The sequence below is a fragment of the Ictidomys tridecemlineatus genome, chromosome 6 (genome assembly GCF_052094955.1).
Source record: "Ictidomys tridecemlineatus isolate mIctTri1 chromosome 6, mIctTri1.hap1, whole genome shotgun sequence".
In the NCBI taxonomy this organism is placed as follows: domain Eukaryota; kingdom Metazoa; phylum Chordata; class Mammalia; order Rodentia; family Sciuridae; genus Ictidomys; species Ictidomys tridecemlineatus.
The window spans coordinates 94,666,325-94,689,944 of record NC_135482.1 but is presented as its reverse complement, the minus strand read 5'-3'; the positions used below and the strand labels follow the sequence as shown (position 1 = coordinate 94,689,944).

The following is a 23,620-nucleotide window of genomic DNA, read 5'->3' as shown; positions in this document are numbered from 1 at the left end:
CAGCAATTCTACTTTAAGAATTTATCTTAAGGAGATTATAGTACTATTTTCAAAGACATATGAATAAGTATGTTAATCATTACCTAAAATAATAGTTGACATTTATTGAAAATTACCTCATTTGTTAAAATTTATTAAAAATTACCTAATTTAATTGAAATTTATTGAAAATTACCTCATTCAATCCTCAAAATTACTATTACACCCTTCCTCCCCCTGTTTAATAGTTAAGTTGTTCAAGGTAGCATAGTACATGGAAGACTGTGGTGTGAATAACATGCTATACACATCTAAGCAGAATCAAGGTCATGGGGCCTTATAAGCTGTATCAAAGTCTTGGACTTTTTCAAGGCAAGTAATGGGGGAGACATTGAAAAGAGTTTAAGAAGGAAAAATAAGAGAATGATTTGGTGGGCCATATGTAAAAGCAAGATAGGAAACAACTATACAAATGAGAAAACTAAATAGATATGGAGATTCAGGACATTCAAAAGCTAGAATCAAAAGGACCAGTTATCCCATTATGAGCCATTAAGGGGAAAGGCAGTGTGAAGGATGATGACTCCTAGTTTTCTGATTTGAGCAAATGGGTAGGTTGTGGTGCTGTTACCAAGGTGAAAGAAAAGATAAGTCAAGGCCTGGGGTTGTGGCTCAGTGGTAGAGCTCTTGCTTAGCATGTGTCAGGCACTGGGTTCGATCCTCAGCACCAATATATAAATAAACAAATAAAATAAAGGTTCATAAATAACTTTAAAAAAAGGAAAGATAAGTCAAATTTGAAGCATTCACAGTTCAAGGAGCCAGTGGACTCTTTAGAGGAGTAGGCTTGTTCTATTTACTGGTCTGAAGGTCAAAGGCAATATTTGGGCAGGAGATAAGGATTTGTGATTCATTGGCCATATTTAGTCGAAGCCCTGGCTACTGGGTGAGATCATGGGAGAGTGGGGGGAAAAATGTTGGAATCAAGAGAATATTGAGGTTTAAAGACATTTATAGGAGGCTGGACAGAAGAAACAGCAGACACAGAAAGAAAAACAATGGAGATAGTCATTACAAAAAGCCAAGAAGAGAGTTTCAAGCTGGGAAAGAGTGTGTTTCCAGCTGGGTTAATGCCTCAAGGAAGCCCCCATAAGATAAGGACTAAAAAGTCTTTCTTTGATATAGCAATAAAGTAACTGCAGAGAGGGTGGAAACTGAAGACAATCTTGTAAGTGGCCAGATTTCAATGAATTGAAAAAAGGAAGGAAAAGGAGGAAAATGGAAACAATGAAATATGATCTGTTCTTGCAAGAACTTTGACTGTTAAGAGGAAAAAAACTAGGATAATACCTAGTTAAAGACAGATGTGGAACATCTAAACTCTACAAAGATCCTAATGGCCTGATAACCTAAGGTTCTGTTTTTGTTTTAATCAAGTAATTTATAGCAATCAAGTCTTAAAAGAGAAATTCTGTTTCAATCTCAAAAAAGTTGCAGATGGACTTTTACTACCTAGAGCCTAAACTCTATTTTAGTATTTGTAGAAAATAATATTGGAGTTTTTGTCAAGGATATTTTGACATGACTTTTAATAACTGGAATAAAGTATTAAGAATAAAAGGAGCAGCTGGAGTTGTCACTCAGCGGCAGAGTGCTTGCCTAGCACCTGTGAAGCCCTGGGTTCAAACCTCAGCACCACATAAAATAAATGAAATAAAGGTATTGTGTCCATCTACAATTAAAAATATTTTTTAGTTAAATAAAAGGAATGCTGGGCACAGTGGCACATGCCTGTAATGCCAGTGACCCAGAAGTCTGAGGCAGGAGGATCACAAGTTCAAGGCCAGGGTCAGCAATTTAGCTAAGCTCTGAGTAACTTAGTGAGACCCTGTCTAATAAATGAAAGGTAAAAAGGGATGAGAATCTGGTTCAGTGGTTAAGTGCCCCTGGGTTCAGTCCCCAGTACAAAAAAAAAAAAAAAAGGATAAAAGAAACATCATTTCTAATATTAGATATAATCTCTTTTAAAAGGCTAAAAAATACTTTCAGTCATTAAAAAATGGCAGTGGCTACAGGAAAATAAATAAAAGACTAGAAAAGATTTACAAACAATATCTTATAACTTTTCTCAATTGCTGATTTATAGCTCACCAGAAAATTTAAATATAACTTATGAATCCCTGTATAGTTTTTTATTGTCTATAATTATCCCAAATATTATACAAAGCTCTCACAAACTTGAGAATTAAGTTGAGTTTAATTCACTTTAGTAAATGAAGGTCTTAGAACAGCTTTAATAGAAAGCCTATGTAGGAATCAAAAAATTAGAAAATGTCAATAAGGATGTTGCAGCAACAAAAATTTGTGAACCATTATTTTAAGTGAATTCTGCTTCTTTTCATCTGTCCCTAAAAGAAAATACTTGGAATGAATACAGCAATGTTCTTTTTTTCTGATATAAAAAATGTTTTTTGAAGATCTGTGATTTTTAATTTTTTTTCCTTAGTAAACATAGATATCAATGTGTTCAGTTTTTAAATTCTCAGTGGCTCTTTCAACTAACAATGTCAACATTCAATAACATTATTCATGGGGCTGGGGATGTGGCTCAAGTGGTAGCGCGCTCGCCTGGCATGCGTGCAGCCCGGGTTCGATCCTCAGCACCACATACCAACAAAGATGTGGTGTCCACTGAGAACTAAAAAAAAAAAAAATATTAAAAATTCTCTCTCTCTCCTCTCTCACTCTCTCTAAAAAAAAAAAAATTATTCATGTTTACAAATGTAAACATTTACCCTTAGGAACAGTCTTCTTGTCCAGTGTTCTTTAAACAGCAACATGAGGTATTCTGACCAAATAGCAAAATGCGACTTAAATTAAAAATACTTTTAAATTTGTGTGAATTCAGTTTTTGATGTCTTGACAAAAAAGTTCTATTCCTCTAGATTAGGTCACTGAGGTTTAAGAATATCTCAAACCACTAGTATTTTTAAGACCCAGAAATTAAATGGAATTTGAAAACAAAATGACATCACCACATCAAATCAAATACACAGTAAGTAGCTCTTATGTACCTGATATGTACTGAGTTTTTAACCTTTAAAGCAAACCTAAGAGAGATTATTTTCTTTCCTACTTTATAGTGGGAGAAAATTGAGGCTGAGAAAAGTTAAGAAATTTGCTTAAAAGATACAAAACTAGTAAATAACAAGTTAGGACCCAAGATCCAGTTTTCTCACAAGGATAGGTTGTTGAAAAGATAAACAAAAACAAATGTAAGTCATTCGAAAATAACATTATAAGCAATGCCACTATCCTAGAATGCACTTCTGTGATCATTGGCCAAACTTATCATTCATATATGAGCTATGAATGTTGGAAAAAAATGAGAGCTCACTGAGCTGAGGCCAGAGCCAGTGGGCTACAGATTCCAGCGCTGCCACATGCTGACTGTATGACTTAGGAAAATTCAGTTTCCTTATCTGTAAAATGAAGACAAGTGATACCAGCCTCCCAAAGGTCTAAGTGGTATACCAAGTGAAGCACCAAGTAAAGCACCAGGTACAGTGTGTTACACCCACAGTAACTCTGCCAGCTGATTCCTTCCCTCCTAGGAAAGGCTGTATGTAGAACTGACCTAGATCTTGAAGGGTAGATTGAATTGGGGTGTTGAAAGAGAATGGGGAAACTCATTCCAGGAAGAGAAAACAAGCACAGTGAGAGACACAGCAGGGAAAATGTGTTTAAAATAGTTAAACTGAAGCAGAACATTTGAATTTAATATTATAAAATAAGCCTGGAAAACAGTTTGGAGCCAGATTACATCAGGCCTCAGCCAAAGGATTTAGAAGTTATAAGTAACAGGGAATGATGGAAATTTTGATTCTTTTAAAAATCATGTTTTACTGTCCTTATTATAAACTCACATATGTTCAAAGTAGAATGTCTGTAAGTTATTGAGAACTATAGAGTATAAGGGAAAAAAATTCCAAATCCCTTTATTCAATGTTCACCTTGGTGCATTCTTAGTAAATATTAGCTGTTATTGTTTTTATGGAGAGATAAAATTCTTTTATTGTTATATCCATTAGAGATATAACATCATCCTTATAACCCCTTTTCTCTGCCTCACTTTAGTGAGGTGTAATTGACAAATAGAAATCATACATTCAAGGTATGCAATGTGATGATTTGATATACAGATCCATTATAAAATGATTACCATGACCATATTAATGAACAAATCTGTTACCACACATTGTTAGCATTTTCCTAAGATGCTAACAATATGTATTTTGATTGAGTTTCTTTTTTCTTTCACCATGTACATTTATTATTTTAATATTAATACTGAAGTTTATAAACACATAAAAACACTAAGAATATTTATGTAAACTCTCCTTTTAGGAAAAGATTTGCCTCTATAAAATGAAATTGCTTATTTGAAATGGTCACCAGTAGGAAATCTTCAAGAGTGGAACAAATGAAGTTTGAGTTTCATACTTACGGGGTTTAATGGTTATTTATCCTTATTACATATCTTGTCATATAATTTCAACATGTAATTGTAACATTTTTTCCTTTTCCTTTAAATATAGGAAGTTTTTTATTTAATTTCTCTCAAAAAATATTGCTATCATCACATTATGCAAAAATGACCTTTGGGGACATTTGGGTATATTTTCAGTTTAAAAGTTTGAACTTGAGAGTTAACTGGGATAAAAGTAGGATTTTCAGCAGTTTAGTGAGACCAAAGCATATTAGAAAGATCCGAGGAGAGATATTATGAAATAAAGGAAACCATATTGGGCTATGGCAACAATTCAGACATAAGTCAAAAAGAAGCAAGACTGGTGAGGTGACGATGAACATGGAAAGAAAACAGCAAATTTAAGAAGTAGTAGAGAGCGAATTGACAGGAATTGGTGAGTCATACACTGTGGAAGGCACTGAAGATGAGTAATGAAAGATGATGGTAAGGTGTCATTCTGGCAATTTACATAAGCTTCAATTTCCTCATCTATAAAATGGGGTTAATAATCGTACCTTCCTCAAAGGGTTATTGGGAGGATAAAATGGATGACAACTAGAACACAACACAGTAACTAGAATGCATTCTTAGTAAATATTAGCTGTTATTATTTTTATAGATGTCGAATCTAGATGATTGGGTTTGAGAATAAATAATTATCAAGAGACGTAGGGCCTGGCACAGTTGTGTACACCTCCAGCGGCTCAGGAGACTGAGGCAGGAGGATTATGAGTTCAAAGCCAGCCTCAGCAAAAAGTGAGGCATTAAGCAACTCAGTGAGACCCTGTCTCTAAATAGATGTGGATCATTGGTTGAGTGCTCCTGAGTCCAACCCCTGTACCCATCCATCCACCCCGCCAAAAATAGAAAAAAAAAAAAAAGAGGGGGGAAAGGGCTGGGGATGTAGCTTAGTGGTAGAATGACTCTGGGTTAAATCCTTAGTACCAAAGGTGGGGGAGGTGCAATTGAGATGTATTTTAAACATGCCAAGTTTATATTTATGGTGGATAGTCAAATAAAACTGTTCAGCAAGAAGACACCACTGGGGGCTGCAGTTGTGGCTCAGTGATAGGGCACTTGCCTAGCATGTGTGAGGCACTGGGTTCGATTCTCAGCACCACATATAAAGAAAGGAATAAAATAAAGGTCCACCAACATCTAAAAAAGAAAAAGACACCACTGGTCCATGATCTTTGACAATGGGCACATTTTAGGAGTACTCCATATTTATGAGAAGCAGACATTTGGAGAATGGATACCTCCACAAAGTACTACTTATATTCTCTCCCAACCTCCACTTAACTAGCAGAAATTACCCAAACTAATGAATAATTTCTGTTTGGTATTGACTTCCTGGCTAAACAGTTTTCCAGGTGGAACAGATACCAAAGTATCAAAGCACTTAGATTTGGCAACCAGACAGATCTGTTTGAATTACAAATTTTATTGTACTTTTTTTTAAGAGATGGGGTCTCTCAGTGTTGCACAGGTTGGCCTCAAACTTCTGGGCTCAGGTGATCCTCCTGCCTTAATTTCCTGAGTAGTTTGGACTATAGGTGTGCCCAATACACCTGACCTTATTTCTGCTTAACTATTGTTTGAACTTAGGGAAAAATCAACACTCTAAACTTCAGTATTTTTTGGTTGCGAAACAAAATAATAAAAATTTCTACCTCATAGTATTTTTAAAAATTTTTTTTTAGTTGTAATGGATCTTTATTTTATTTATTTATTTTTTGTAGCTGTACTTTATTTCTCGATCATATTTTATTTGTACAGACATTTTAGTAGGGATTTGAGGCAAGAAACTTGACTTAATTTTCTGTAGCCTGTGAGTTCTACCTCTGATCTAACCCATGAGCTACATCTCTTGTCTTCTTCCTTCCTTTGCTCCTTTCTAATTTCCTAATGTCCTAACTTTCTTCTTTCCTTCCCTCCTTTGATGCCTCCTATATTTTAAGATGAATTTTATTGTGTAAATTTAAGATATATATCATGATGTTATAAGGTACATATAGAGAAAGTAAAGTGATTACTATAGAGGAACAAATTAGAATACCCATTGTTTCACATAAGACACCTAACCACTGAGCCATATCCCCAGTCCTTTTTTTTTTTTTTTTTAATTTATTATACATGATGGCAGAATGCAATTCATTTCAGAAATATTACACATATAGAGCACAATTTTTCAAGACCTGTACACAAGTATTTTCACACTATTCCTGTCTTATACATGTACTTAGGGTAATGATTTCTGATTCATTCCACCATCATTCCTACCCCTGTACCCCCTCCTTTCCCCTCCCTCCTCTTTGCCCTATCTAAAGTTCCTCCATTCCTCCCTTGCTCCCCGCCCCCAATCGCCATGAGGCGTCTGTATCCTCATATCAAAGGAAACATTTGGCCTTTGGTTTTTTGGGATTGGCTTGCTTCTCTTATATTCTCCATCTCCATCCATTTACCTGCAAAAACCATGATTTTATTCTCTCTTAATGCTGAGTAATGTTCCATTGTGTATATCTACCAAAGTTTCCTTTCCATTCATCTACTAAAGAGCATCTGAGTTGGTTCCATAATTTAGCTACTGTGAATTGTGCTGCTATAAACATTGATGTGGCTATGTCTCTGTAACATGCTGTCTTTAAATCCTTTGAATATAAACTGAGGAGTGGGATAGCTGGGTCAAATGGTGGTTCCATTCCCAGTTTTCCAAGGAATATCCATACAGCTTTCCAGATTGGCTGCACCAATTTGCAGTCCCACCAGCAATGTATGAGTGTACCTTTTTCCCTACATCCTCACCAGCACTTATTGTTGTTTGTATTCTTGATAGCTGCCATTCTGACTGGAGTGAAAATTAAAAATTTTTACTGGAGTAAAAATCTTAGAGTAGTTTTGATTGGCATTTCTCTAATTGCTAGAGATGTTGAACATTTTTTCATATGGTTGTTGATTGATTGTATATCTTCTTCTGAAAAGTGTCTGTTCAGTTCCTTGGCCCATTATTGATTGGGTTATTTGTTTTTGTGGTGGTAAGGTTTTTGAGTGCTTTATATATTCCAGAGATTGGTGCTGTATCTGATACGCTTGTGATAAAGATTTTCTTCCATTCTGTGGGCTCTCTGTTAACCTCACTGATTGTTTCTTTTGCTGTGAAGAAGCTTTCTAGTTTGAATCCATCCCATTTATTGATTCTTGGTTTTAATTCTTGTGCTACAGGAGTTTTATTAAGAAAGTTGGGGCCTAATCTGACATGATGGAGATTTGGGCCTACTTTTTCTTCCATTAAGTACAAGGTCTCTGGTTTAATTCCTAGGTCCTTGATCCACTTTGAGTTGAGTTTTATGCATTGTGAGAGATAGAGGTTTAATTTCGTCATGTGGATTTCCAGTTTTCCCAACACCATTTATTGAAGAGGGTATCTTTTCTCCAATGTATGTCTTTGGTGCCTTTGTCTAATATAAGATAACTGAAGTTATGTGGGTTAGACTCTGTACTATTGTTCTACAGGTCTATTTTGGTGCCAATACCATGCTGTTTTAGTTACTGTTGCTCTGTAGTATCGCCTTAGGTCTGAAATAGTAATTCCACCAGCTTCATTCTTCTTGCTAAGGATTGCTTTGGCTATTCTGGGTCTCTTATTTTTCCAGATGAATTTTATGATTGCTTTTTCTCTTTCTATAAGGAATGCCATTGGGATTTTGATTGGGATTGCATTGAATCTGTATAGTGCTTTTGGTAGTATAGTCATTTTGACAATATTAATTCTACCTATCCAAGAACAAGGTAGATCTTTCCATCTTCTAAGATTTTCTTTAGTTTCTTTCTTTAGCATGTTGTAATTTTCATTTTAGAGGTCTTTCACCTCTTTTGTTAAATTTATTCCCAAGTATTTTTTTTTTGAGGCTATTGTAAATGGGGATGTTTTACTAGTTTCACTTTCATCGGATTTGTCACTGATGTACAGAAATGCCTTTGATTTCTAGGGTGTTGATTTTATATCCAGCTACTTTGCTGAATTTATTTATTAGATCTGGTGGAATGTTTTGAGTCTTATAGGTATAGAATCATATCATCTGCAAATAGTGATAATTTGAGTTCTTCTTTTCCTATCGACAGGCTTTTGATTTCTTTCATCTGTCTGATTGCTCTGGCTAGAGTTTCAAGAACTATGTTAAATAGAAGTAGTGTCAGAGGGCATTTCTATCTTGTTACAGTTTTTAGAGGAGATGCCTTCAATTTTCCTCCATTTAGAATGATGTTGGCCTGGGGCTTAGCTTAGATTGCCTTTACAATGCTGAGATATGTTCCTGTTGTCCCTAGTTTTTCAAGCATTTTGAAAATGAAGGGATGCTATTTTTTATCAAATGCTTTCTCAGCATCTATTGAGATGATCATGTGATTTTTATCTTTGAGTCTATTGATGTAATGAATTACATTTATTGATTTATGTATGTTGAACCAAACTTGCATTCCTGGGATGGACCCTATTTGACTGTGATGCACTATCTTTTTGATATGCATTTGTATTCGATTTGCCAGAATTTTATTGAGAATTTTTGCATCTATATTCATTAAAGATATTGGTCTGAAGTTTTATTTCTGAGATATTGGTCTGAAGTTTTATTTCTTTGATCTGTGTCTGGTTTTGGAATCAGGGTGATATTGGCCTCATAGAATGTGTTTGGAAATGTTCCTTATTTTTCTATTTCATGAAATAGTTTGAGAAGTATTGGTGTTAGTTCTTCTTTAAAGGTCTTATAGAACTCAGTTGTGTATCCATCCAGTTTTCTTGATTGGTAGACTTCTGATGGCATCCTTTATTTCCTTGCTTGAAATTGATCAGTTTAAATCATCCTGATTTAGTTTAGGCATATCAGATGCCTCTAGAAATTTGTCAATGTCTTTGATATTTTCTATTTTATTAGAATACAAATTTTCAAAATAATTTCTAATTACCTTCTGTATTTCTGTAGTGTCCGACATAATATTTCCTTTTTCATCACAGATGTTAGTAATTTGAGTTTTCTCTCTGCTTCTCTTTGTTAGTATGGCTAATGGTTTATCAATTTTATTTATTTTTTTTTCAAAGAGCCAACTTTTTGTTTTGTCAATTTCAATTGTTTTATTTCAATTTCATTGATTTCAGTTCTAATTTTAATTATTTACTGTCTCCTATTGCTTTTGGAGTTGATTTGTTCTTATCTTTCTAGGGCTTTGAGATGTAATGTTAGGTCATTTATTTCTTGACTTTTTCTTCTTTGAAGGAATGAACTCCATGCAGTGAACTTTCCTCTTAGCACTGCCTTCATAGTGTCCCAGAGATTCTCATTTGCTTCTAAGAATTTTTAATTTCCCCCTTTTATATCTTTTGCAACCCATTGTTCATTCAATAGGGTATTATTTAGTTTCCAGGTATAGAAGTAGCTTTTATTTTTTATTTTATCATTGATTTCTAATTTCATTCCATTGTGGTATGATAAAATGCAGGGTAGTATCTCTACTTTTCTATATTTACTAAAATTTGCTTTATAGCATAATTTAATGGTCTATTTCAGAGAAGGATCCATGTGCTGCTGAGAAGAAAGTGCATTCACTCACTGATGGGTAATATACTCAATAAATCTCAGTTAAGTCTAAGTTATTGATTATATTATTGAGTTCTATAGTCTCTTTGTTTAGCTTTTATTAGGTAGATCTATCTAGTGATGAAAAAGGTGTGTTAAAGTCACCCAGAATTATTGTATTGTGATCTACTTAACTCTTGAACTTGAGAAGAGTTTGATTGATGAATATAAATGCTCCATGTTTGGGGCATATATATTTATAACTGTTATGTCTTGTTGATATATGATTCCATTAAGCAGTATGAAATATCCATCTTTATCCTTTTTGATTAACTTTGGCTTCAAGTCTATTTTATTTGATATGGGGATGGAAACCCCTGCTTACTTATGTAGGCCATGTGAATGGTATATTTTATCCCAAACTTTCACCTTCAGTCTGTGTACATCTTTTCCCATGAGATGACTCTCTTGAAGGCAGCATATTGTTGGGTCTTTTTTTAAATCCAATCTACCAGCCTATGTCTTTTGATTGGTAAGTTTAAGCCATTAACATTTAGGGTTAATATTGAGATATGATTTGTATTACCAGTCATTTTTGTTTATTTTTGGTATTTAGATTGACTTGGTTTCTCCTTTGGTTGGCTTTTCTTTTATTGTAGTTCTTCCCTTTGCAGATTTTCATTGTTGTTATTCATTTCTTGCTCGTAGAATATTTTGCCAAGAATGTTCTGTAGTGCAGGCTTTCTTGCTGTAAATTCTTTTAGCTTTTATCATGGAAGATTTTTTTTTTCATCATCAAATTTGGAGCTTAATTTTGCTGGATATGATTCTTGGTTGGCATCCATTATCTTTTAGAGCTTGGTATATGTTGTTCCAGGATTTCCTTGCTTTGAGAATCTGGGTTGAAAAATCTGCTGAGATCTAAATTGGTTTTCCTTTATAGGTAATATGATTTTTCTCTCTTGCAGCCTTTAAAATTCTATCCTTATTCTGTATGCTATTTCATTATAATGTGATTTGGGGCAGATATGTTGTAATTTTGTACATTTGATGTCCTATAGGCCTCTTGTATTTGATTTTCTAATTCATTCTTCATACTTGGGAAATTTTCTGATATTATTTCATTGAAGAGATTGAGCATTCCTTTGGTTTGAATATCTGAACCTTCTTCTATCACAATAAATCTTAACTTTGGTCTTTTGATGGTATCCCATAATTCTTGGATGTTCTGTTCATGGTTTCTTACCATCTTCACTGTGAAGTCAACTTTATTTTCAGGATTGTATATTTTGTCTTCATTGTCTGAGGTTCTGTCTTACAAGTGGTCTAATTTGTTGGTGATGCTATCTATTGAGTTTTTTAATTGGCTTATTGTTTTTTTCATTTCAAGGATTTGTTTGTTTGTTTTTCAGTATCTCTCTCTCTTTCTTGAAGTAATCTCTTGTAACCTATATTTGCTCTCTTATCTCTTTGTTGGAGTGATCGATTTTTGCCTGTATGTTCTCACTTAGGTCGTTCTTTAATTCCCAAATCATTTTAGTTATGTATATTCTGATCTCTGGCATTTCATCTACTTCATTATCAATGGATTCTATTGTTGTAGTGTCATGGTTTGTTTGAAGCACTTTTCTCCCTTGTTTTTTCATGATGTCTTTGTGTCTTCCTCTCCTGCAGTGTAGATCTGAAGTATTACAGCTTCTGCCCCATTGTCTTACAGTGTGCCACAGGTTACCAATACCTCACTTTTAAGGGAGAGATCAATATTTAGCACTCAATGTACCCAATGTGCAGCCATATATCAGTTAGCTTCTATTTTTACATTTACAGTTTTGTCACTATAAACAGAAATGATAAGTTTGGTTATCTTCAACCATATAATCAGTAGGTTTGCATAATGGTTTACAGTTTTGGTGGTGGAAGGGGGGCATAGGGGGTTGGCTGAGATGTTTATAAAATAGTATGTGAGAATATGGAGATATTATATTATATGACTAGTGAGAGAATAATCATAGGAAGTTGGCTGTTAGTAGGAAAAACAAGAGATAGGCAACCTATGCAAGACTCCCTGTTACCTCAGCAACAGGATAACTGTTAGCACCCCTAGTAGAGAAACCTCTGGTGCAGCCAGGCCATAGGGACCTTGATAACATCTTACCAGGTCTTTATTGTTGTCTCTTGATAGAAGCAGCAAATCCTAGTTTTGTGGCAGTGGCAGCCTTAAGCCTGTATGTTTCCTGATGCTGGGCTGTGCAACCACACTTTGGTGAATAAGGAACCCCAGTATGGGGTGGTTCTCCTCTGGAACTCCGGGTTGTGGTGGTATGGGGCAGGCGGGTGGGCTCTGCCTCCTTTATTTATTTTTATGTGGTGCTGAGAACTGAATCCAATGCCTCACACATGCCAGGTAAGTGCTTTACTATTGAGCTACAACCCCAGTCCCTTCCTCATAGTATTTTTTTCTTGTACCAGGGATTGAACTCAGGGGAACTCTACCACTGAGCCACAGCCACAGCCCCATTTTGTATTTTATTTAGAGACAGGGTCTCACTGGATTGCTCAGCACCTTGCCATTGCTAAGGCTGGCTTTGAACTTGCTATCCTCCTGTATCAGCCTCTGGAGCTGCTGTGATCACAGGCATGAGCCACTGTGCCCAGCTTACCTCATAGTATTAATGGAAGGATTATATGGATTATTTAAATGAAACCCTTTATAAAACACAGGAATATATATATATATATATATATATATATATATATATATATATATATATATATATATATTAATCCTGTCTCTCCTTGAGACGATTGGTATATTTCCAGTTGTTCTTAAGTACCAAACTGGAGAAGCACTTTCTACTGACTACTGATTATTTTGCTAGCATAAATTTGGTTCTCAGCTTCTCCCTAAGTCTCAGTCACCTTAGGAACTTTGTTGCCCATGTTGTGTAAAATACCAGAATGTCAAATAGCATTTATTACCAGGGTGAGATTGGATAGACCCTCTGTGTTAGTTTTTATTTGGAGAGACTCTTTGCATTCATTTTCTATCACTGCTCTAAACAAATTACCACACTTAGTGGCTGAAAAAAAATTCAAACTTATTATCTTACAGTTTTGTGATTCAGAAGTCAGAAGTAGGTCCTAGTAGGCTAAAATCAAGGTGTCAGCAGAGCTATAATTTCTTTCTTAAGACTGTAAGGGAAAATCTATTTCATCATGCTTTCCAGTTTCTATAGGCTGCCAGCATTTCTTGGCTCATGACCTCTTCCTCCACCTTCAGGAATAGTAGGTTGAGTTCTAACCACATCATCAACCATCTCTCTGGTTTTCTTCTATCTCCCTCATCTTATACTAAGGAGCCTTGTGATTATTTGGGGTCCACCTGGACAATCCAAAATACTCTACATGAAGATCTATTAATTAGCAACCTTAATTCCCTTTGCAACTTTAATCTCCCTTTACCAGGTAACTTAATAGTCACAGATTCTAAAGATTAGAACATGAACATTTTGGGAGTCCATTATTCTGTTACCACACCCTTCACAAAGAGAACACCAAGAAAGTTTCCCTCTGCTTTGTTCCTCCACTCTACAAGACCTGATTTACTAAATGATGGATAGTTGATCACAATTCAGTAATTATAATAATCACTGTTAAGTGGTCTTTCATAAGAATTTTCTTCTGATCTAATTTGATTCTGCTCTATGCTTAAATATATGTTTGCAGTCTAACACAATGGCTATTTAAAGAAATGTCTCCAATAAATCTTTAGCATGGGAAAGAAAACTTTATCATTAATCATTCATATTCATAAATGATACAAATGCCCATTTAATTTCTGAGATTACCCCATAAATCCACCATGATCTTCACCAATATGTTTCTTATTTCTTTAACAGAATCTCAGCAGCAGTGTTTTCATTTTAGCTCTAGCTGATGATTAATGAACAGCAGAACATATCCTAAGACAGGTGAAAAATATCAGGTTGCCAAGCAAAGCATGTAAATATATCAGAGAGAGGAATTTTTTTTTAAAGGGTGAAAGGCCATGAATACTATTTTAGAAGTACCAAGAATTTAAATACTATAGTTGGCAATGGGCAAAAAATTCAATGCCTTTGAATTTAACCCTGAAATTCAGTATTTATATCTTTTAAGTATTTTTTAAGCTTGATGTATATAGATCTGTTAAAAATAAACATTCAAATCTTTCTGGACAGGGTGGCATACACCTGTAATCCCAGGCACTGAGGAGGCTAAGGCAGGAGGATTGTAAGTTGAAACCAGCCTGGGCAACTTAGTGAGACCCTGTCTCAAAACAAAGGAAAATTTAAAAACTTATCCAAATCTCCAATGAAGATAATTTTTACCTTTTTTTACACCAATGAAAAATAACAAAGAAGTAAGGAATAAATAAACTTTGGCTTAAAAACAGGACAGGTTAGGGCTGGGGGTGTAGCTCAGTGGCAGAACGCTTGCCTCGCATGCATAAAGCACTGGGTTCGATCCTCAGCACCACTTAAAATAAAGATATTGTGTCCATCTATAACTAAAATATATATATTAGCACTAAACTGTTTTATAACTTTGGAAGGGCACTCAAGAGACAGGATGAGAGCAAGTATTGAGCTCTATTACAGCTAAGCACTATAATTTGTGCATATCATCTCACTGTTTTCACAACAACCCTTATAGATAGGCATTGTTATCCTCACTGTGCAGATGAGGAAATTGAGGCTCTGAGATGATAAGATTCTCTCCCACAATCACAGCTAAAACGTGGCAGCCTTGGGATGACATTCCAGTTCTACCTGGTCTAAAGCTCACACATACACTCTCTCCCCCACCCTCAGCTGTTCTTTCCTGTTTCCTAATCTACAAAATGAGAGTTGAGCCAGATAATCTCCGATGCTCCTCAAGCTGTAATTGTATGGCCTTTTTTGTTGGGAGGGGAAGTGGAATCAAGGAAGGGGTCTCAAGCAGTAGATAGGATGTCTTTCTCTCCCAAGGGGAAACACGTGCAACCACTTGACTTCCTGTTCTATGAAAGAAGGCTATTGTTGTTTACAACACTACAAATGATGTGACTCCCACACTCCTCTTTCAAAAAGAATAACATTGTCTAATTCTCCTTTTTGAGGCCACTGCTTATGAATTTTAATTTCCAAAAGTACATCTATCAATATTTACTGAGAATTTTATTGTGCCCAAAACTGAGTTAAATTTTATTGTGAGACTCAGGAAACAGCAATACTTATAATATGTATTCTCAGGAAATTTGTAACTAGCTAAGGAACACAACTAACACATAAAGCAGGTTTTAAAAGTCTGCATATAATGCAGGACTGGAATGTGTAATCATCCAGACAACACATACTACAGGAGGACAAAGAAAGGGGAGATCAAGGAGGTAGAAGTACCCGTGAGAACTGGGGCAAAGACAATGTTCTTCACCTTGCATTCTGGACTGGTCTTTCTTGGACTTTTCTGTTATTGTGAAACCCTGGTATGAACCTTTCACATAGTTCAAGCATTCCCAGCTTTGCAGGCTACAGTGTGTCCTTCATATCACGTCATCTGAATGCCACTTCATATTTATTGGTACTTACTGGGAGGGTAAAACCCTGTGGTATGCAAACACCGTCATGGTTACTTGCTTCAAGCTATGGGAAGTTTCATGCAAAACCAGTTTCTCAATAGGGCAAATGTTGTGTAAAGGTATAAGGAGCTTGAGAAACTAGTTAAAAGAAAAGCCTGTCACAGCAAGAACCAGATTTGAATGGGGACACTTTCTTGTCTGTGTCAGCAATGGTCACCTTCCAGTTCCTCACCTGCAGGGCTTTGTTTGCTTAAGCATTTCTTCAACCCCTTGGCCGAGAGGCCATAGGACCTTGTTCTACATGGAAGGAACTCATCCCCATACCCCTCTGAGTCTGCCCACCTCTCATGCCACTATATTGATAAGACACTCTAGGTGTGAAAAATTATTTCAGAATTCTAGATCCCTCCCCTCCCTCAGACTACTAAGTACATGTCCCTTTCTCCAAATTTAAATGTGACATGGGAGTGTGATCCCAAGAGATGATGTGACCTAGTAGGTTAAATAGCCACTATATGTTTACTGTCTGATCTGAAACAAGCTGGACTGAGGAATTTTTTCCAAACTACTTGAAAACACAATGAATACACAAGAAACAGTAGCTCATAACTCAAAATGGATCAAGGACCTTGATATCAAATCAGAGACTCTGCGTCTGATAGAAGAAAAAGTTGGCTCCGATCTACATATTGTGGGGTCGGGCTCCAAATTCCTTAATAGGACACCCATAGCACAAGAGTTAACAGCAAGAATCAACAAATGGGACTTACTTAAACTAAAAAGTTTTTTCTCAGCAAGAGAAACAATAAGAGAGGTAAATAGGGAGCCTACATCCTGGGAACAAATTTTTACTCCTCACACTTCAGATAGAGCTCTAATATCCAGAGTATACAAAGAACTCAAAAAATTAGACAATAAGATAACAAATAACCCAATCAATAAATGGGCCAAGGACCTGAACAGACACTTCTCAGAGGAGGACATACAATCAATCAACAAGTACATGAAAAAATGCTCACCATCTCTAGCAGTCAGAGAAATGCAAATCAAAACCACCCTAAGATACCATCTCACTCCAGTAAGATTGGCAGCCATTCTGAAGTCAAACAACAACAAGTGCTGGAGAGGATGTGGGGAAAAGGGTACTCTTGTACATTGCTGGTGGGACTGCAAATTGGTGCGGCCAATTTGGAAAGCAGTATGGAGATTCCTGGGAAAGCTGAGAATGGAAACAACATTTGACCCAGCTATTGCCCTTCTCGGACTATTCCCTGAAGACCTTAAAAGAGCATACTACAGGGATACTGCCACATCGATGTTCACAGCAGCACAATTCACAATAGCTAGACTGTGGAACCAACCCAGATGCCCTTCAATGGATGAATGGATTAAAAAAAGTGGCATTTATACACCATGGAATATTACGCAGCACTTAAAAGTGACAAAAATCATGGAATTTGCAGGGAAATGGATGGCACTAGAGCAGATTATGCTTAGTGAAGCTAGCCAATCCCTAAAAAACAAATACCAAATGTCGTCTTTGATATAATGAGAGCAACTAAGAACAGAGCAGGGAGGAAGAGCAGGAAGAAAAGATTAACATTAAACAGAGAGGAGAGGTGAGAGGGAAAGGGAGAGAAAAGGGGAATTGCATGGAAATGGAAAGAGATCCTCATTGTTATAAAAAATTACATATAAGAGGTTGTGAGGGGAATTGGAAAAAAAAACAAGGAGAGAAATGAATTACAGTAGATGGGATAGAAAGAGAAGATGGGAGGGGGGGATAGTAGAGGATAGGAAAGGTAGCAGAATACAACAGTTACTAGTATGGCATTATGTAAAATTGTGGATGTGTAACCGATGTGATTCTGCAATCTGTATTTGGGGTAAAAATGGGAGTTCATAACCCACTTGAAACTAATGTTTGAAATATGATATGTCAAGAGCTTTGTAAGGTTTTGAACAACCAATTAAAAAAAAACAGTAGCTCAGGGTATCTATCAGAATAATAGCATCAAATGCTAAATCAAGGATAATTGGTTCAGAAAATCAAGATATTGATGTTGATGAGTACAGAAGTGAGGAGGGAAAGTTTCATGGAGACAAACAAGGTTTAGGATGGACCCTAAAGAAATGGAAGAGTTTGCATAGGCAAGGAAGATAAATTATGACATTCTAGAAATGAGGAATACCATAATCAAAGGCAGGAAAAATGGAAGATGTGTACATGGAGAATGAAGGTGGTCAACTTGTCTCAGGAAAGGATGAGGTGAGAATATGCAAGCAAGAATAAATGGGAAATAAGACCAAATGGATAGGATGAATTCATAAACAAAATCAGCTGACAAATAAGTGCTGATTAGGCATCAAGAACTATATTAGAGGAGGGAGAGCATGGAGGGATTAGATGAATTCTAGATAAGGAAGAGGGGTGAGAGGGAAAGGGAGGGGCCAGGGGATTAGCAAGGATGATGGAATGTGATGGTCATCATTATACAAAGTACATGTATGAAGACTTGAATTGGGTGTCAACATACCTTATATACAGAGATATGAAAAATTGTGGTATATATGTGTATTAATGGAAAAAAGAGAACATGTATAATGAAAAAAAAAGAAATATATTAGGACTCTTCCCACATAATAGCTAACAGATTACACCTATTAAAGCTTACACTGTGCCAGTCCTAGTTTATGTATATATACATATATTCATATATATACACACACATACATGCATGCCTACTTGTACACATATATCTACTGTTCATTTCTCCATTTACAGATGAAAAGATGAAGCCCAGAGAGGTTAAGGAACTTGCTCCAGGTCACATAGTAAGTGGAAAAGCCCGGACTTCAAGCAAGTGAGTCAACTCAAATGTGATCTCTGGACACAATGCTAAATTGACTCCATACGTATTATCTAATTAAATCCTCATAAAAGTCCCTATGACATAGGTATCATTAGCTTCATTTTGTAAGTGAGGATACAAGGCTCCAGGGGTCAATGAATTACCCAAGGTCATTTTGCAGGGATGTGGAAGTAATTCTGCTAATTCCAAGCTCATTAAACTTTCCATTACAACATAGCTACCTGCTGACAAGGTACTTGAGTATGGTATCAAATCGGGGAAAATTTGACAGGCTGATAAAAGCAAGAAGTCAGGAATAGGGAAGTAAGTCTAGGTCTGGCCTCAGCCAATGACAGGAAATTGAATCAGGGAAATAGTGGACACGACACTCTGTTAAAATGACTTAATGGACTACTGTCAGGGCCTGAGATGTTACCCAAGCAGCTGGTTTGTTGCAAAAAAAAAAAATGAAGGTTCTTTTTAGATATGTTGCAACCTGTATTGCAGAACCATGACTGGTACATTCCCAAAGAAATGACTAGTAGGCATTCAGGAATGTGGCATTGGAGCTCAGATGGAGAACAGAAGGTGTCAATCACATTCAACCAAAAAAAAGAAATCTATGTAAGAGCCACTGAATGCACTGAATGAGCAATTCAGATATCAAGGAAAATAAATTGTTAATAGTTGCAATAATCTGGTAGTCAGCACAGAACAAAAATGCAGGATAACAAAAGCAAGTCATAGGTCAAGACAAGTGGTCAGGGCCAAGGCACAAAAGGGATACTGCAGCAAATGAGATCTACCAGTAAAAAGGCAAAACTACAACAGAATAATCTCCTGTCCTGTTTCTGATATCCTATGTGTTTCCCTATTACAGGAGCCAAACTCAACTCAACTAGATAGGACCCTACAGTTTGACCCTTCAGGTTAGGAACTTTCCAGGCAGAGTACATTAGCACAGGAATAGAACTTAAATCATCAAAGCAGGCTTCTCCACTGATTTGCACTCTTTTTAAAAATGGCCAAAATGATAAATGTTATGTATATTTTGCCACAATAAAGAGAGAGAGAGAGAGAAAGCTAAGGGCAAGCTAGGGAGGTAGCTAAGTGGTAGAGCACTTGCCTAGTGTGCATGAGGCCCTGGGTTTGATATTCAGTGTCACAAAAAAAAAAAAGAGGGCCTTGCCTCCAAAAATAAAAACAACTATGGAGCCCCGAAAACCTCCAAAAGCCCAACTAACTTAGCGTCTCCTAGACTTACCCCTCTTTGTTAAAGCTCTTTATCTACTTGCTCAAGATGGTGGGGCTGTGATACTGAGAGATAAGAGTCCTTATGAAGTCATGGATTCTGTAGCCGCCTGGTTCCCATGTCTTTCCAATCTGGAGAGAGAATAGAACAGTCAGTTGTGTACAAGTCCTCTCCCCCACCCCACCCCCACCCTGCCACAGTGCAATGGGAATATGACACATTGGCCAGTATCCCTGGCTCTATAACCTCTTCTACACCACAGAAATAAGAAAATGAGGCATAGAACAATGCAGCCAACATCTAAAAGGGATTTACCTGAGATGGGATCTGGGAGGCCTGTCATTTCAGTTCTTGCTCATTATCCTAATGATTTTTCCTCTCTAGGTTCTAGAGTTCTCCTTCTGACTGATTTCACAGAGATCACCCTTTCCTGTTCTTTATATCACCTATTCCTAAATCAGGATCCTCCACAAATCAGGGCAATCCACAGAGGCTCCTATACTCTTAGAAGTAGCCAGGTGGGGTTCCCTCTCGTTTTACAAGTGGGGACACAGAGGCCCAGGATTGCTGAGTGGTTTGCCCAAGGGCATACACCTGGTTAGTTGCAGCACAAGGAGATTCTGGCCTTCTGATTCATTCTCCAAATCTCTCCTAGATAGACAAAGAGATCCTGGATGAAATATTTTTTCATCCAGAATTTCATCCAGAATTTTTGAAATTCTGGTTTTGGGATTTTGGGGGATGGGGGATTGAACTCAGAGGTGCTTTTCTTACAACTGAGCCACATTTCCAGATCTTTTTATTTTGAGACAGGGTCTCTCTAAGTTACTAAGGGTTTTGATAAGTTGCTGAAACTGCCCTTGAATTTGCAGTCCTCCTGTCTCAGCCTCCCAAGCTTCTGGGATTATAGGTGTGTGTCACTGGGCCCGGCTGGAGTTTTGTTTTTATTGAAGCTTTGCTTTCCTCAAGGTTTGATCTCTTTTATTGCCCTTTTCACTAAAAATGCTTAAATGACTGAAAATACCAACTAGGGATCTAGACTGGTAACAGCAATGATGGAGTAGGAAAGCTCACTGGTTGCCCACAAAACCATCACTGTGCTGTGGGTAAAACTTGGGTCCACATCCCCAATCAGTCCTTGTATACACAGCCTCACAGGGACCCTATGTACTAGCACTTTCTAATTCTTTTCAACAAGGCCCCGTGTTAGACCTTAATATTTGCCTCTGAAATCTTTGATTGCCAATGTTAACAGTAGACAGCCAGCTTAGGATGGGACCTCCAAGGCTATGACAAGATAGAAGAATGACAGACAGTACAGCTCATCATAAGTATATTTATTGAGCAAACCTCAGGAAAAACTGGTTTCTCAAGCTTGTCACTTCAAGAAAAGAAGTTTTGTGTGAAGCTTGACATGGTATGAAATAGACATAAGCAAGGTTGTTCCATTATCACACTCATTTAGGGAAGGGCATCTATGGGTCAGTTCAATACAAAAAACAAAGGTTCTTTTTTTGTTTTTCTGAAGGTAATTCAAGTGATGAAGTTAACCAGAGAAATGAATTATCTGTTTTCATTAAATCTACCTATCTTTGGCATGGTCATGTTCATAAAATGCAGGGATTCACATTTAGAACTTTTAAGTCATTGCATCATATTGAGTTGTTGGGGATTTGCAAATCATCTAAACTAGCCCTTAATTTTGCAGATGAGGAAGCTGAAATTTCCCATTATTAGCATATTGTACTTCTACTATGCAGCCTCAGATTGCACTCATTTTTTTTATAAGCTAAAATTGTACTGTTGGGGCTGGGGATGTGGCTCAAGTGGTAGCGCGCTAGCCTGGCATGCATGAGGCCCCAGTTCGATCCTCAGCACCACATACAAACAAAGATGTTGTGTCCGCCAATAACAAAAAAAAAATTAAATAAATATTAAAATTCTCTCTCTCTCTCTTTAAAAAAAAAATTGTACTGTTGGCTCTTGCAAAACTGGCGGCTAACCTAAAACCCATAGTATTTTTCACAAAAACTGCTGTTCAGCTAGATTTTCATCATCCTGGATTTATACAATAAATTTCTTAAAATTTGGTTTGAGAAGCTTATGTTTTGCTTTTCCATTCCATTTTGTTAGTTTTAACTCCATATTCTAGTCCACAGTTTGAATTTTTGTCTGTCTTAATGTACAAGTGTGTTTAAGAAAGATCATTTGCCACTGTGCAATTTATGCCTGCTATCTCATGTAATAGCTAAATTGTTCTAAATAAAACTCTATGTATGAAAAACATTTAAATTTAGAATTCCCCACTTAGTTTTTTTGGTCCATTAGAGGGCTGCATAGCTTTTCTCCTTTTTTACATGACAGAGCTCTAAAAATGGGTCTTTCTTCATAGAACAGAATATTCTTATGTTTTGTCTCCTGCCAGGAACAGATGTAGGTGGGATAATGCTGTAAAAGCTCATCCTCTAAACTCCAGAGTCTGGAATATTGTATGTTCATTTTTTTTAGTTGTCAATGGATCTTTGTATTATTATTTATATGTGGTGCTGAGAATTGAATCCAGTGCCTCACACATACTAGGTAGGCACTGTACCACCGAGCCACAACCCCAGCCCTGTGTGTTCATTTTGATGTATAAATTAACAGTTTATTAACTATGAAACTGGAGAAGTCAAGATACTCAGGTACAAGAAGGAAAGGAAAATTTCTTAATCTCTTTCATATTTAAAAGGATATATTCTATATGCAAATAGAGAACAAGATGAATAGAATATTTGTGATTACTTTATATATTGTAAATAGCCTGACATTTAGGAATAATTCCTGACTTCTTCCACTCCTTCATTCCCCGTATCTAATAATAAGAGTGGCTAACATTTAACAACACTTACTAAGTATCAGATACTTTGCTCAATACTTTATAAATCTGATTAATATATTCCTCACAACAATTATCACAATGTTAAAATGTGAAGACTGGTACTGTGTGTGTGTGTGTGTGTGTGTGTGTGTGTGTTTCTGGGGATCGAACCCAGGGTCTTGCATGTGTTAGGCAAATGATTTTTCACTCAGCTATTCTCCCAGCCCAAGAGTGTCACTTTTAAGAAGTTAAATTACTGCTTGAACTCACATGCCTAGAATTGGTATTCTCATTCAAGTTATTGTTTCTCCAGAATCCAAAAGCTTACCCACTATTAAGTTTATTCTGGGTCTTCTAGGAGAGTCATTGGCCCATGATGCAGCTCTGACTCTTTTGAATCATAGAAGGAAGGGAGGGAGAGAGGACGGTTGGATGAAGAGTCTTAGACTGCAGTGCAGTACTGAGAAATTTCTGCAAGGCTGAACATCTTGGAGCTAAAGTTGCTCACCAGAGTAGTTCCACATTGCCCAGGAATGGACCTGTTTTAGACTTCAAGAAGTATAAGCTCAACAAAAAGCAGTGATGAATTTCAGAGCACAGAAATTATTCAATTGTAATCCTTTATGAGTGGTGCATTTTTATTCCTGCCACTTTATATCACACTTTCTTCAAGCAAATCTGCTGGTTTTGTCTTCTTTGCCTATTGCCCTAGTTCAAGTGAAGTCATCATTCACCTAAACAATCCAGTGTGTGTGTGTGTGTATGTATATGTGTGTGTGTGTGTGTGTGTGTGTATGTGTGTGTGTGTGTGTATATTGCCGGGGATTAAACCTGGGGCAAAAAAATCACTGAGCCACATCTGCAGCCCTTTTTTTGTGTTTCAGAGACAGGGTCTCTTTTAATTGCTTAGGGACTCACTAAGTTGCTGAGGCTGTCTTTGAACTTTTGATCTTCCTGCCTCAGCCTCCAGAGCCACA

The 23,620-nt window shown here is 36.6% G+C and overlaps 1 protein-coding gene across 1 annotated transcript in view; it reads left to right on the top strand.

Moving 5' to 3' along the window:
• Positions 1–23,620, top strand: part of LOC144364925 (uncharacterized) — a 31,682-nt gene that overhangs the window by 5,409 nt on the left and 2,653 nt on the right. Inside the window, exon 2 of the mRNA XM_078015222.1 lies at positions 18,465–18,543. The gene's annotated coding sequence lies outside the window, so the exon portion shown is untranslated. The remainder of the gene's footprint in view (positions 1–18,464; positions 18,544–23,620) is intronic.